This window comes from Saccostrea echinata, unplaced genomic scaffold (genome assembly GCF_033153115.1).
Source record: "Saccostrea echinata isolate AGI-Se365-2 ecotype Australia unplaced genomic scaffold, CSIRO_AGI_Sech_v1 ptg000046l, whole genome shotgun sequence".
Lineage (NCBI taxonomy): Eukaryota > Metazoa > Mollusca > Bivalvia > Ostreida > Ostreidae > Saccostrea > Saccostrea echinata.
Window position 1 is genome coordinate 2159128 of NW_026889795.1, and position 16745 is coordinate 2175872.

The window sequence follows — 16745 nt, forward strand, 5'->3', positions numbered from 1 at the left end:
GTTTTAAAAAAATGCAACACCATTGCTTGCAAACAGTTTGACATATTTTGTGGTATTTTTAGGTGTTTGTCTATATAAAGCTTACATTAAGGAATATTAAGTAGTGTAGAGTGATTGCTCATTACCTACACAGGCAACTTTGCCACATATGATCCACATATGTGTATCATATGTGAATCATATGATTGGTTTCATATGAGAATCATAAAAAAAGGGCATCATATGTGAATCATATGAAGCAAATCATATGAGTCACATATGATTCACATATGTGAATCATATGAAAAGAATTTCATATGATTTGCACATGAAAAGTTTTAGTGTGTTTCAAGTCATTTACATATGAGAATCATATGAAATGGGCATCATATGTATATCATATGAAACATTTATGTTTTTTTTTTCATATTTATCAAAAGGAAATACACACTTGTACACATTGAAAATCAGGTATTTCTGCTTTAGATGAAATTTCAGTACATTCCAATGATCTATTAAATACCTGTAAATATTTGATAATGCTTGCACAATTTTCCAAAAGTATCTTCATCAACAGAAATAACTAATATCACACAGTGCACACTTTAAACAAGAAAGTATACAAACAAGTCAGTAGCATTTGTCGATACATGTATTTTACATATTCTAAAACGAGTACAAATTATTTGAAAGGATTTCAGCAAAATGATCAAGGAGATGAACATGTATACATGTACCCATGAATAAAATAATTAGATCATGAACTTGTATAAAAATACTATATGACATGGAAGTGTCCTTAGCAAAATTGAAATATCTGCAACAACATTTGTCAATATATGTAATCTCTATTGTAAATTTATGACAAATCATAAGTAATTCAGATTACATGTACCTACAGCATATTTAACACATAAATGAGTATGAAATCACAAAGGATGATGTCTTGATTGAACAAAGATATATATATATATATATATATATATATATATATATATATAGTTTTTCATAAAAATGTTTATGTATTTATGCATAAAGCATGAAATATAAAATGTGAATACATTAGAATGAGATTTTACAATCAAAATGATATTCCAGTATACAAATAAATAGAAAGCCTTGCATGTCAAAGTCTGACAAAATTAAGTACATCCTTCTCATTCATATTTATTCCAGATATTTCCTAATTCTTTTCTTTCTCTGTCAACTTTTCCCATTTGTTCTCCCTCTGATCTTCCATCATCATATTGAAAATTCTTTGAACTGTACCCAAAATGCAAATCCACCAATGTCCCCTATCTGAACAATTTGTTTGTGGCACAGAATAATCTCTAAAAATTATTTTTAAAATAATTAGCATTAATAATAATAACAAGAGGTCCATGGACCACATTGTTCACCTGAGCAAACAATGGCAAACTCACTTAACTCTGACACAAGTGGCTTTTGTGAAATGTGTGTCAATACAAAAAAAGTGCTGGAATAAATTGCAAAAGTATTTTTTTGATATTTGTTCCATACTGATCAAATTTACTCAAGATTCCCTCCTTAGGCCCCACTATTGTAGCAATGTAGAAATTGTTAAAAAGACTTAATTTTTTCCTATACACAAGTATAAATTACTATGTAAAACTTTGCAACCCTTCAGGGGCCCCACTGGTGGTTTAGTGGTCATTGTTTCAACAAACTTGAAACAACACTGCATAGGGATGTTTGCAAAATAATATCACAAATTGTAGTGTGGTAGTTCTTGAAAAGCAGATTTTTAAAGACTTTACCCTATATAATCTGTAGATTGAACTTTGAACCCCTACTGGTACCTTACTATTGGTCCTCTTTGCCAAGTTCAGTTGAAATTAGTCCAGTGGTTCTGGAGAAGAAGACATAAATGTGAAAAGTTTATGCCAACAACGATGATGATGGACAATGGACAATTTTGATCAGAAAACTTCACGTGAGCCTTTGGCTCAGATGAGCTAAAAACAAGTACTTTCATTTAAAATGAAAGTACTTGTTTTTAGCTCATCTGAGCTGAAGGCTCAAGTGATTCTAAAGATGAATATGATTGGAAAAATTGTTTGTGACATCCAACAAACATGAACTAATTTTCTATCATTGTATCATTGATCATATTTACTAGCAAAGATGTCCTTCCAATAAACAAATATATATCTCAAAATTTTAACATTAAAGTTTAACTTCAATATTTTTACAATTTAAAATGTTGACTCTTACTGTTTTCATACTAGCATCATACTAGCATCAGTGTGAAGTATTCCCTCTCTGGATTTGTTAGCATAATTGTAGGAGGAAGGAAACATTTTCATCGATAATTATGTAGAGACTTAATGGAGGGACCCTCTACATCAACTTCTTTGTTACCCATCAGCTAAAACATTTTTTTCTAAACAATTCAATTCACAATGTATAGCTTAAATGGAATGCAGTGCAAAATTTTGTTTTGACAAGGTAATTCAATTTAGCAATAGACTTTGATACTTCTTAGGATGATATGTAACATATATAAATAAAATGTGTGCACACCTTTGCTCTGATCTGATTTCTGTAATATGTGAATTCAGTGGATCCAAAGCTAGACATAACTCCCATAACATTTCATGTCCAGCCAGCCTTCTATGCCAGATTGCTGAGCATCTCCTGAATGAATAAAGCAATGCATTTTTCACTTATTTTTCTATACATCAAACACATACTAAGATTCTTCAAGAAAAAATGCTTCACTATTATACATATTGACTATAAACTTTATTAGTTTCATATAACATGACATACATGCTCAGTGCATCTACTTAAATGCTCAGTGCATCTACTTAAATGCACAATTCTTGCAAAATACATGTAGTTAGCTAGCATTTATATTCATCATACCTGTACTTCTGTATCCTTAAAAGAAATCCAGGGGTTGATGTTAAATCTTTTTTTAAGCCAATTGACATTCTCTCTGCAAATTTTTAATCTATATAAAAAAATAATAGATATAATATATATAATCCATTTCTGCTTGATGCAGACCCCCAAATCATTAACCAAAGTACATGAAAATGTATACAATGTACTTTCAATGCACATGTAATAGTACCTTGAATGTCTGATTAAGCTAAAAGTCATTATCCCCCAGAAGATAATGTATAGTTTTATAGTTCTTCATAGTTTTTATAGCCAGCAAGTTCTATAATATATGACTTACATATTTTCATATGTTTTCATACTTATACATGTATATATATTTTATTAGTGTGCTGGATTTGTTCTATAGAAAAAGAGTTGGATTTATTTAGTTTTTGATATATGTTTAAGTCATTACTTATATATACTGTGATGATTAATGTATTTATTTATTTATTTTTACCTGCATTGTGATCATGCATCGTCTGCCAAACCAGCTTTGGGTTTAAATCGTCAGTCAAATCAGCTTTGTGTTCAATCGTCAGTCTAATCAGCTTTGGGGTTCTTTGAACAAAAAAAAAATACAAAAACAGCACTGTGACACTGAACTCAGTTCCTAAATACATTATTTAAAACACGTTTCTCATTCATTTGATGAAAGAACCGAATGAATAACGATCTCAACAAACATTTTATGTTAACTGCTTTACAAAGTTTCTACTTTCACTTTCATATCGAATATAAATATCAAGCGTAGCTATTAACAAAAGGGAAATAAATCTGAAAAATAAGTGATGCTAAATGGCCTAAACATTCGTCGTTAACAAACAAAATTACCGTACTCATTCAATAAGTAATTTATTGATCACTAGGTAGCAATGCCCAATAATTTTTAAGGACTCAAATAATTGTCAGTTTTTTATATTTGTTGTGTAAAGTATGACCCACTGATTCCATATCAGCAATCATTTCTCAAATCGGGTGAAAATTAAGTCTTGTATGAATGTTTAAAAAATGCAGAATTCATCCAGAGTTATCTATCTTTCTGAGGAAAATGATTAGAAAGTGTACATTGGGCAATAAAAAGCAGATAATACAGGAATGCAAGATCAAAATATTTTTAGAATATAACCTAGGTACCATTTATTGAATTTTATCTTAAATTTCACAATATTCTTGTGCCGTTGTTGAAACACAGAAGAATATATTGACACGAGATGTAAAATGCAAGAGTTGTCTTCCTTTGATTTCCTTATTAATGTTGTATAATTCTATATAATTTGTACAATTATTCTTACCAAGGGTAAGATGGCCTCAAACCCGAAAACACCGGACAGGACGGAGATACGTCTGCACTCTTCAGTGTCGGATAAAGGAAAGGCACTAAAAATAGGTGATCTGTAATCACATAGACCACAGACCAAACCCCGAACCCGATATAAATAAACGTATTTATACTACATTCCCCCCGTTCATGTAGGAAAAGTATTTACATATAAAATGAGTCATTTTAGGTACAACTTGTTTAATCTAAAGTTTTTGTAACTCTTCTGCGAAGAAAGGACAGAAGAGTGTAACAACGTATACAAAACGTCAATGTGTTATACCTGTCATACCATGCCATGTGGAAGTGAAAGGCAAGGTATAGTATTATTTACATTTAAAAAACAATTAAATAGATGCACATATTTAGTTGTTTTTTTTTTAACGAACCAGAAAAGATGTGTAAACATCCAAAATAGTTCGAGATTTTAAGTTTCGTTTGTTTGTTTTTTTTTGTTTGTTTGTTTTTTTTTTTAAAGATAAAAATGGGTAAATGAAGAATGATAATGTTACACGTTACACTCGAGATGTGTAAACATCATAATGAGTGCATACATGTAAATGAAATGTCAGCATAAAAAACAATATATACACAGTTAAATCTTATAGAAATTTTTGGCATTTTGATTGCAGATAAGAATGAGAATATGTGCAGGAATGTTGAGGTATCGTGATGCTTGTTTAGCTACAGAGGAAACAGACCAGGGGCCACGAGTAGAAAGATACGGACTGTCAGATTCAAGGAGTAATTTGTCGAGAGGAATTTTCCTTATTGTAGATGATACAAATTTTGAAGTTATTCCAAATTTTACATTTGTTAGAGATGTCTTCCATTTCTCGAGTTCATCTAGAGTCCCAGTGAAGCAGTGTCTATAGATTGGAATGTGCAAAGCATCCAGATCTTTCAGAATATTCAAAATGATATCTGCAGCTTCACCATCAGATGAATCCCTTGAATGAATAATCAAAGGCTTTTCAGTGACTTTGGCCAAAGAAACACATTCTTGAAAGAACTGAATTTGGTTATGTTTGATTCTTTGTTTGCAGCTTTCATGTTGACAGTGATGATGGATGGAACATTTTGAAGTTAAATCAATTCCTACTTCCCCTATGGCGACACAAGAAGAGACTGACACAAGATGAAGTAAAGGTTTCCAGTACTGAGGCCAGTTGGTCTGCACAAGATGTGGATGAATACCAAAAGAAAGGTAAATATTTGGTTGAAAATTTACTTGGTTGTTCCAAAGTTTCCAGCTATTGGGGAACACATAATTAGCAACGACTGCTTCTAAATCATGAATATTTTCATTATAATGATTGGCCAAAGCTTGAAAATTTGGTATTTTATTTCTTTTACATAGTTGATCAAGATGAAAGTGGGAATCTGCAATTGGTGGAACTGTTTGACTGGATGGAACTTGAAGAATAGGATGTCCATAAATATCACACAGTAAAGTTGAAGAGCAAAGGTGTGAACGTTGAGTAGAGGTGAAATTTTTAATTACATTACTAATAAGTTTCCAATGTAGTAAAGATAATAAATGATTTGGAGGGTGTATTGTGAGGTTATTTGGTAGATTCAGAATTCCAACTGTTTTACAGAATTGGTCGAAGATGAGAAGCTCTACATCAGAAAAAGGTGGTTCAGGACTTTTGAGTGGATGAAACTGCTGGTTCTGTTGGATATAGGGCAAAAGATCTTTGAACGGAATTTCCAAAAGCTGTGCCACAGTATGTAGAAAACCTAGTATGAGGAAGCACCATTCTGAAAATTTCTGATTATCAAAATATGTAGAATTTGGAGGATGAATATTTATGTGTTCATGAAAGAGTTTACATGAAGTGGATAATTGTTGTTGACATTGCCAACATGCAGTGAGGGGATACAAAAACCAAGGAAGATGCATTAATATGACATGCCTCTTCATAACTCCTGCATGGAAACTACATAAAGAACATTTTCTCTTATTGTTTTTGGATGTTGCAGTAGTAGGTGGAATGTTCTCTTGGTCTTCATTTGGGTCAGCTGAGTAATCAGGAACGAAGTTGCTTTCCTCAAAGTTAAGGTCATAGAGACTCTCTGCACAGGCCATTTTGAGTAGATGATTGCTAAAGAAATAATATCCAAGTGAGTTTCAATTAAACTAAAAGAAAAAAATGTAAGCTTTCTCACCATGCAAAGATAAATTGTTGATGAAGTGTAAACTTCTTTCAACAATCAGATTAATATTTACAAGTGATGTTTTAAAAGAGCTTTCTGAAATGTACATTTAATCAAGCATAAAAATAGTACATGTAGTCACAAATATCATCTATTTACAGTAATCTTTCAAGTATCTGGGGGCCTTGACTATTCTCCCCCCTCTTGTTCTTGTAGTACATGTATTTTCTGTTTTATAGGGTTCAAAAGCTGAAGAAACCTCTGGTGGAGGTCCAGAAGCTGGAGAAACCTCTGGTGGAGTGATGCCACTAGTTTCCCCAACAGACACATCAGTAACCTGGGTTTCAGTGGATTCACCAGTGACATCACCCTGCTCGTCTTCAGAAAATAATTGATTTCTCATCTGTCTGAGGCTGAATGGAACTGGGCTATTACAAAGTTTTATTCTGTCATGATGTACCACATGTTCCCCTTTTTTGTCTTGAATTTTGTACAATGGGGGGTTTGTATCAACCACTAAGTAAGGCCCTTTCCATGGAGATTTTAATTTTCTTGATTGACCCACTTTGCTTGCCGAATTAGCTAATAGAACTATATCCCCAGTTTGAAAACTATTTTCAAAAACTCTTAAATCATAATTTTTCTTTTGCCTAAGTTGTGAGGATTTTATGTGAGACCTGCAAATTTCATGGGCTTCAGACAGATGTTTCTCCAACTCCTGAACCCAAACAGAAGGTTCACAAGGCTTTAGGATCTGATCCTGTGTACCCGACATGAGATGGAGTGGGCGGATGACTTCCCTACCTAACATTAACCTATTGGGAGTAAACCCGGTTTGTTTGTGAACTGTTGCTCTCAGGGCCATGCCTAATAGAGGAAGATGTTTATCCCAATCTCTGTTTTTATTTTCCACGAAACAGCGAATCATTTGAACGATTGTTCTGTTATATCTTTCCACTTGACCATTAGAACTAGGATGGTAAGGAGTAGTTCTTTTCTTTGCTATTTCCAATGATTGACATAGTGATTTGAACAATTTCGATTCAAACTGTCTACCTTGGTCTGTAAATATTTCTAATGGACAGCCAAAATTGACAATGAAATGTTCTACAAACATTTTTGCTATTTGTTCTGCATTTTGATCTGGCATAGGTACTATTTCTATCCATTTTGAAAATTGATCTACCATAACCAAAATATACATATTTCCAGCCTCGCTTGGGGGAAAAGGGCCAAGAATGTCAAGATGAACCCTTTCCATGGGATAACCAGCATGAAATGTTTTTAAAGAAGCCCTAGCAGTTTTGGTAGGTTTTTTGTTGGTATTGCATACAGAACAGGATTTCACATAATCGTGACAGTCAGTTGTCATATTGGGCCAAAATGCAGAAGATTTCAATGTTGCTAAAGTTTTTTCTATCCCTAAATGACCTGCAGATTTTGTATCATGGGACAGGGAAAGTACCTTTTGTCTCAAAGATGTGGGGACTACAATACAAACCATTCTGTCAGGACACTTCACCCATTCATAGAACAATACACCATTTTGAATGAAAAGTCTATCTCTACATAACCAAAGAGCCTTAGTTTCAGGACTGGTTAGTCTGAGTTCAAATTCAGATGGTTCTATATGTTTTTCTAACCAATGAAAAATGGGACTTATGTTTGCATCATCTTTTTGTTGCTGACCTAAATTTTGATCTGTGACTGTTTCTGACCAATTACAAAGAGTTGGCTGAATGTGCTGTTGCTGTGTTTGTGGGTAGGTTGTGTACAGTATTTTTGGTGAAGAGAGATTGTCCGATTTAATACTTAGTGGAATCACATCATCCACATCCAGCTGAAATCTTGACCATTGATTGTGAGCTTTAGTACAATAATGACATCCACCACAAGGAAGACTGTTAGGCGACTTTCCAGCATCATAGCAGTCACAGTCTGGAATCGTTTCAGGAATCCTTGACAAAGAATCAGCATTGACATGAGAGGATCCTGATCTGTGCTTGATCTGGAAGTCATAAGAAGATAATTCCGCCAGCCATCTAGCCAGTTGACCTTCAATGTGTTTGAACCTCATCAACCATGTGAGACTGTTGTGATCTGTTCTGATGATAAATGGCCTACCAATGAGGTAATGTCTGAAATGCCGACAGAACTTAACCACAGCAAGTAACTCTTTCCTTGTGGTACAGTATCTACGTTGTTCTTTCAGTAATGTGTGACTGGCATAACTGATGACCTCTTCCTTACCATCATTGATTTGGTATAGGACTGCCCCAATGGAATGATGGGAGGCATCGGTGTCCAGTAAAAATGTACCATCTGGAGTTGGGAATTTGAGACATTCTGGACTGGTCAAAGCAGTTTTCAAGTCATTCATAGCATTCTGGTGATCTTGGGTCCAGTTGAATTTAGCATTCTTTTGAAGTAAATCATATAAGGGTATTGCTAATTTTGCAAAATTCTTAATGTGGTCTCTGTGGTAATTAACAAACCCTAAGAAAGCCTGGAGTTGGGTTTTGTCTTGAGGGGTGGGCCACTCACTAATTGTTTTAATTTTATCTGGGGAAATGTGTACACCTTCAGAATTGATTATTCTACCCAAAAATTCTACTTCTTGTCTGAATAGAGTGCATTTATTTGGTTTTAATTTTAGGTTGTATTTTCTAAATCTTTCAAATGCTTTTCGGAGGTTTTCTAATGATTCAGAGAAATTTTTGCCTAAGACTATGATGTCATCTAGGTAAACTAAAAGTTCTTCCCAAGTCATACCTCTCAAGACTAGTCCCATTGCCCTTTGAAAGGTTGCGGGGGCATTACACAACCCGAAAGCCATTCTTTGGTGTTCAAAGAGGCCATATTTAGTCAAAAAAGCTGTTTTCTGTTTGCTATTTTCCTCAATTTCAATTTGATAATAGCCCATGGCTAAATCCAAAGCACTAAAGAATTTGGTGCCATACAGAACATCCATACAGTCAGAAATAAGGGGTAGTGGATAGCAATCTTTAACAGTCCTAGCATTTAGATCTCTAAAATCTACGCAATATCTGACACTACCATCTTTTTTCTTGATTAAAACTGGAGCAGATGCCCACTCAGAAGAAGATGGGGTAATGACTCCTGCATCTAATAATTTCTGTAAGTGCTCTTTTTCTTTATCTTGAAACCCTAGAGGTGTTCTGAACTTTTGTTTTACAGGAGGAGCATTTCCTGTATCAATACTGTGTTTTACACCTTTTAGACACCCTAGATCTAATTCCCCTGTGGAAAATATGTCTGAATATTCTTGTAACAAACAACCTAACTTTTTGACCTGCTCTTGATCTAATCCTACACTTGACCTATCAAAGAGATCTTGAATATGAATAGGTAGTGCAAGATTTGTGGGTGTGCTATTGTCAATGGATGTTCTTTTAATGACAGGTTGAAGATCTATTTCATTTGTTACAATTTCGACTGACTCTGCATTTCCAATGTGTTGACCTACTTTTAATTTCACAGTTTTGTTTGAGTCATTGACAACCTTCACTTTCAGAGTCTCACCTTTACCAAGAACTGAAGAACACAAAAATTCTGGGGAACTAAAGGGTTCTACTATGAAATTGGTGTCAAGGGGCCTACTTAGAGAACAATTTACAAACCCCACTGAATTTGCTGGTATGATAGATCTACTTTGAACAGTTACCCTTGCAACCTTGATTTGTTCACCTTGTATGTTCTTTGTATTTGCTGTTATTGTTTGCTTGCCAATTTCTAAAACATTTTTCCTGAGGTCAATGACACAATGGTTGGCCTCTAAAAAGTCTAACCCCAAAATTACTGTATCTTTCATGTCAACTGCACACATATCAATAGAATATGATTGAGATCCTATCTGACACGAGACATTTTTGTACAGTTGCCCTGTTATTTCATGTCCACCTAAACCTTTGAGTGTAATGTTTTGTGATGTTAGAGTGGAATTGTTTTCACCCGGGAAAATACCTTTATTGACCAAGGTCATCATAGCTGCTGTGTCAACAACTGCTGTTGTTTGATGGCCATGGACAACAAAAGGAATCTCCAGAGTCAAACCTTTTGAATTTTCATTGACATTGACTTGAAGATTCTGACCTTTTTCTTCATTAACCAGACTACGGTCAGCTAGACTGGTTACCTGGAGTTTAAATTTTCTGAAGGAATTGGGGAGTTAGCTGAGGATTGTGATATTGTTGGAGTAGACCTATATGGACTTGGTGTTCTGTATTTAAACTTGAAGGGAGATGGAGATCTAGAGTTGCTAAATGTTTGATTTGACTTGTTCTGTATTGTTGAATTTTGAGTGCTTTTGAATGGACTGTTGGATCTGAAGGGTTGACCATAATTTATGGGACTGTTTGACCTTGACCTAGATTGAAATCTTGGTGCATTTCTTAGAACCCCACCATTGGAAAATTTGTCATCTAATGTTTGCTTAATACTGAAGACCATATCTGTAAGTTTTGAAATTTTGTCTTCCATTTGTTCTAACTTTTTGGTTTGTTGCATTGTTGATGGTTCAAATGAAACTTGTCTGTGATAATAGGACTTGCTAGCACCATAGACAGCTTGCTGGTTAGCAATTGAAGTCCTCATAAGGTCTAGAGCTTCATGGATGTCTTTGGGATTCTTTTCCATAACTGTCCTAGCAGCTTCTTTATCTCTGCACCCTCTAAGGAAATTTTCTGTTGAAATTTGGTTGACTGCTTTCTTGCCTGATTCTTTGTAACCATCAATGGTGATGAAGTGAACTCTTTGTGCAAACTGTTGGAGTGATTCATCCTCATGTTGTTTCATGTACTGCAGCTTGCGTCTAGCTGAGATAGGGTTCTCTTTGGTATTGAATCTCCTGCTCATTTCCTTTTTGATCTTTTTGTAACTGTCTAGGTTAAGCTTACAGACATATTCTAAAGCTTGTCCATCTAAGCTACTAAACAATTTGTCAGTACGCTTCTTTTTTCCCCAATCATGCCTGTCAGCTACCCTTTCAAATTGTGTGATGAATGTATCCCAACTGATTTTTCCGTCACCACTAAATGTTTGTAATTTTGACGTTGGACTGCGACTTTTTTGTCTGTGTCTGCGTCGGTGATGGTGTCTGTCATAGTCAGAGTCACTGCTGGAGGAGGAAGATGATGATGACCGTGAAGATGAGGAGGAGGAGGAGGATTGATACCTTGTTTTTCTATGATATTTCCTACCTCTTGTGTTTTCATCATATGTGTTGTCAAACATGTTTGATTTTGAGTGAATATGTGTGTCTTTTGTATCATGTATTTTGCTTTTTCTGTTTTGTTTCTGATTGTTTTCTGTCATATGGTTTTCTTGTGTATATGCTATCTGCTGGCATTGCACTTAACCATTTTCTCTGTTGGGCTTCTTGTTCTAATGCAAACTCTGCTTTCTTTCTTCTCTCTCTCTCAGCTTGCAATTCCTCTTCCTGTCTCTCTAATTTCACATTCAACTCTCTCATGCTAGTATCAAGATCTCTCATATCATAGAACAAATCTGACTGTAAGCTAGTAGCTCCCCCAAAGGAAACTATTTGATTTTCTTCCCATTTTTTCCATTGTTTTTCTGGTACATCTGTATATTTACCAAGGATATTTGCATTTAACTCGTATCTTTTCCTAACCCCTATTATATCAGTAATGGTGCGATGATCTAGGATCTTTGACATTTCAAATTCAGAAGCTGTTTGCATGTTGATTGGAGCCATTGTGAAATCGGTAATTTATCAAAGGGGAAAAAAAAATACCACCAAGGAAAAGGAAACTAGTTGTGTAAACAACCAGTGATTGTAAAATGAAATAAATTGTGAAACCAAATATTCAGTAAAGAAAAATAATAAATCGAATTGTGTTTTGTTTTGAATTTGGCGCCAAACGCTCAGTGACTACGGTAAACAAAGTAAATTTCACTTGATCAGAAAAAAAAAATATATATAACCAGTTTATCCTCGTCGCCAATGTTGTATAATTCTATATAATTTGTACAATTATTCTTACCAAGGGTAAGATGGCCTCAAACCCGAAAACACCGGACAGGACGGAGATACGTCTGCACTCTTCAGTGTCGGATAAAGGAAAGGCACTAAAAATAGGTGATCTGTAATCACATAGACCACAGACCAAACCCCGAACCCGATATAAATAAACGTATTTATACTACATTAATATACAGTGGCTTATGTGTCATTATGCACATGACATATTGTCATTTCCAGTAATGAACCTATCAATAAAAGTTAAATTATGGTTATAGATTATGTTTTTATTTGACTTTCATTGTTTTCTTCATCAAAGTAAGTCAATCTTGAAATTTATTCCTGTTAACTTTGAGATGCACCCTATTTTCGCCTTCGCATATGAAATAGCTTTTGATACGAGCTATTGATAAAATACTTCAGTTGTTTAAGGACACAGTGCAAAAACATGAATTTAAAATTGTATCACCTTAACATTGTTCGACATGAAGTAAACAGACGTCAGACATTCAATTTGAATTGTTTACATTTTTTTCTACACACGTGTTGGCTGCCATATTGGATATGAATGAGCCGATTTTAGCTACAGTATGCCTTGGAAAATTCGTGTGGCGAACAAGAACGGTTGAATACTTGCCTGCATGTGATATGCATTTATAGTGGAATACCTGAGGAAGCTATTAATGCATGTTTTGACAAATTACTCGTCCGTATATGAAAATTAGAGATAGTTTAATTTTTCAATCTATCTTTAAAACGTCTAATTGCGCCATACTTCAAACATTCAGGGTTGGTAATTCTAGGGGGCATCTCAAACTTCATAGAAATGTCATCAAAACGTTTGAAAACACGAGGGAAAGTAGTTTCTGAAGCCGTACTTTTCAAGCTCTTTTCTGATACGGAATCAAAACGAGGCTGAGGAAATGTGGAAAGTTATCTCCCCCTTGCTTGGGCATTGCTACACTAGGTTTATCGGCTTTTTACGAACTGCATTAATTTAACAATTATATACAAGTGATGAGAGTACTAGAAAGTTTATACGGATCTGTTACCGTAATGAAATGATCTAAACACAATGAACTGGCCTTTAAAAAGTCTTTTAAAACGTATCCGAAATCACTTACTTTTTTCAACACCCAACTCTTCTGCTGCAGAAGTGACGTCAAACATGACGTACACTTTCATCTGATAAAAACCGAAACCGGTCCGTAAATAAAATGTGGAATGATTTTAATTTTACTCATAAAATAAAACCAACCATAACGGTTTTTGGATAAAACACAAATCAATTTATTCTTGATGAATTTTGTTTTTCAAGAAAACAAATTTTGAATTTTATGAAAGGATTTTTTTTGGGGGGGGGGGGGTAACAGAGTACTTATTCCCTTTTTATCCAAGCTTCTTAAGGAAATGAACATCTTGATTCTTTTGAATAAATATACATTTAAATTTACACATCTTGATATATGTTATTGAAATTATTTTTTAATCATGCAGTCTACTTGTTAAAATATAACACCAACTTATTCATATTAAGCTTAATATGAAATTACTCAAGTGTTAACTGATTAACAGTTAATAAACGTATTTTTTTTTATCTCATTGAATTAAAATAAAAATGAATTTTACCTGCTTATAACAAGGACAAATAAATAAACACACACAGATCTGTTTCATATGATTCTCATATGATAATTCTCAAAGTATGCATATGATTCTCATATGCAGAACTTTTCATATGTGTATCATATGTATATTGCTTCATATGATTTACATATGCATATTCATATGATCCACATATGATTTGCCACATATGATACTCATATGATTGAATATACATATGATTCTCATATGATCCTCATATGATCTTCATATGAAAAGCAATGCATATGTGGATCATATGTGGCGAAATTGCCTATGTATTCTTTATAATTGATGTAATTAAAAAATTATTTCACGTCTCACTTTATGTCACACTTGATAGAAGTCCGATCAACTGTTCGACAATCGAAGATACTGTAAGTAAATTACCTGCCCTTGTTATAGTCTACTTCATAAAACTGAAGTGTCAATTTGCATACATATACATGATGTAAATATGAACATTTCATTTAATTTATTAATTATACTTTGTCTTAAAACCTACCTTTTAATGTAGGCCCAATGGCTTAAACAGTTAAATAGAATTTTATTGTGAATTTTGTATAAATACGTAAAATATCAGATTTACAGTCATAATGCTATCATTAATATTTATATTTACAGGTCTGAAATTAAAGGTAACAGTTTACAAGAGTGCAATGTGAACAAAAAGATTATCCATATTAAGGTTTAATATACTTTATTGTTATGTGTGCTTCTGTTTTGTTTATGTGTTGTAAATTGTAAACATGGTTAATGTTTCTGTTTCTGTGTAATAGTTATATATACATGTAGCACATATACATTTCCCCTTATTTTATTTCATTTCATCTATAATTTATTTTACCTTATTATATTTTATTTCATCTGTCATTTATTTTCAATTTCTTTCAATTTTTTTTTCTGTTTCTGTCATTTTGTTTTCTGTAATATTTATTTCATTTCTTTTTTTATTCCAATTTTATTTTCATTTCATTTCTACACAGCATATATGGTAATCATTAACATTAGTTAGCTCACTATTTTTCACTCTATACCTGTTAATTTATGATCATGGAGGTTCTATACATTAACATTAAAGAAATACACGACAAACACAAGGGCAGTCCTGATTATATACAGAAAATTCACAAAAACATTTGCACTGCCCTTCGTGTTCATTCTTCCGAAATAAGTAAATTTGCCTTACTTTGGAAAGTTAAAAAAATAGTCAAAGAAATGGAACGTTTGAATAAATACATCAACAAAGAGAAATATGTTGCATATTGCAAGAAGAAATTTCAATTGCCAAATTCAACGAAACAAAAGAAGACACCATTAAAAACCCAAAGAAGACAGTATTACTTATCCAGAATTACAGGCAAAAATAAATGAGCAAATAATAACAATTTTATATTTAAAGAGGGAGAATTCTGCAATGAAAGACGGTTTAAGGGGAATAAACGTTAGCAACATTAATAGAAATTTGAAAAGGAAAAAAAGAGAGAATTGAAATAATAAAAAGGTGGAAGTTTTACAACAAAGAGTAAAAATAATAAAAAAAAAAAAAAAATACAAAAGAAAAAGGCGTACAGTGTAACACTTTTCAAACATATATAAAAACATTAAAAAAGAAATGGATGTTTTGTTGTCAGAAAAAGAGAATGTTTAAGAAGTTCTACTGATGTTGTACATATAGAAAAAATTTAGATTTTCAAGAGATGTCAAAAAGAAACCCTTTTAATTTTAAATTAAGGAATTTGTATTATATTTTTAGAAGCCACAATGTTGGTATTGCACATATTACACCAATTATTGAAGCTGTTTTAAATTTGCTTAATATTAATGTAAAACAAATTACCCAGCAAAAGTACTGCTGCGGGTTCATCTAGTGAAATGGGTGTTGTATCTAGAAACCATTCGAATGAAAAACTTTTAACTTCTGATAATACAACCATGCATAGGGATGACACTACAAAAAAGGTAAACATTTTTATGGTGCAAAATTAAACACAGGGGAAGAGATTTTTACTGCGGGTGTAAGAGAAGTATGTAATGGAAAAAAGTGAAACTTATATCAATTGTATTAAAGAAATTTTAAATGATTTATCTTCTAATGAATGTGAAGCAACAATTATTTCAATTCAGTGTACTGTTTTATGACAGACAGAAGTGCCACCGAGCAGAAAGTCAACGACATTTTAAGCGAGGAGTTCATTCTTTTAAATGTGCTGTACATCCTCTTATACAATTTTCTGATGTGTGTGTTGAAGAAGCTTTTAATATTGAAAAAAAAATTACATGTCAATTTTAACAGTTATTCAAATTCAGTCAAAGAACCTTTTATCTTGTCTGTTTTAAAATCTTTTTCAAAGATGTTTTACAAAGATGGTGTTGGATATCCAAAAGATTTAGAAGTTTTTATGAAAAGCCATGGAGAAGAAAATATTCCGATAATGAATTTTAGAGAAAGCAGGTTTAATGTTTCATTTTAGAATGCTGCTGGGACTTTTTTTTTCTCCACAAACTACTATTACAGTATCACTTTTCATTGAAAACTTCCTATTCTGTTTTACAGAATTTCATTGTTTTATCCTTACAAAATAAGGTTATTTTATGTCTTTTAAGAGCTTTTGGAATTTTATACAAATTAATTACTGAACCTTACTTTTCAAAGGCTTTAGAAGTTGGCAATATTTTATATATGGGATCTGTATATGAGAGGCATTTATTTGTTTTGAATATGTTTTA

At 33.1% G+C, this 16745-nt stretch overlaps 2 long non-coding RNA genes across 2 annotated transcripts; one reads left to right on the plus strand and one right to left on the minus strand.

Moving 5' to 3' along the window:
- Positions 1-986: 986 nt before the first annotated feature.
- LOC133202201 (uncharacterized) lies at positions 987-3570 on the minus strand. Its single transcript, XR_009723216.1, has 5 exons — positions 3350-3570; positions 2869-2956; positions 2524-2637; positions 2215-2368; positions 987-1310 (listed from the first exon to the last, which is right to left on the minus strand). It is a non-coding gene; the product is annotated as an uncharacterized LOC133202201 (long non-coding RNA).
- A 1635-nt stretch (positions 3571-5205) lies between these two features.
- On the plus strand, positions 5206-5944 carry LOC133202202 (uncharacterized). Its single transcript, XR_009723217.1, has 3 exons — positions 5206-5417; positions 5571-5697; positions 5812-5944. It is a non-coding gene; the product is annotated as an uncharacterized LOC133202202 (long non-coding RNA).
- Positions 5945-16745: the final 10801 nt, after the last annotated feature.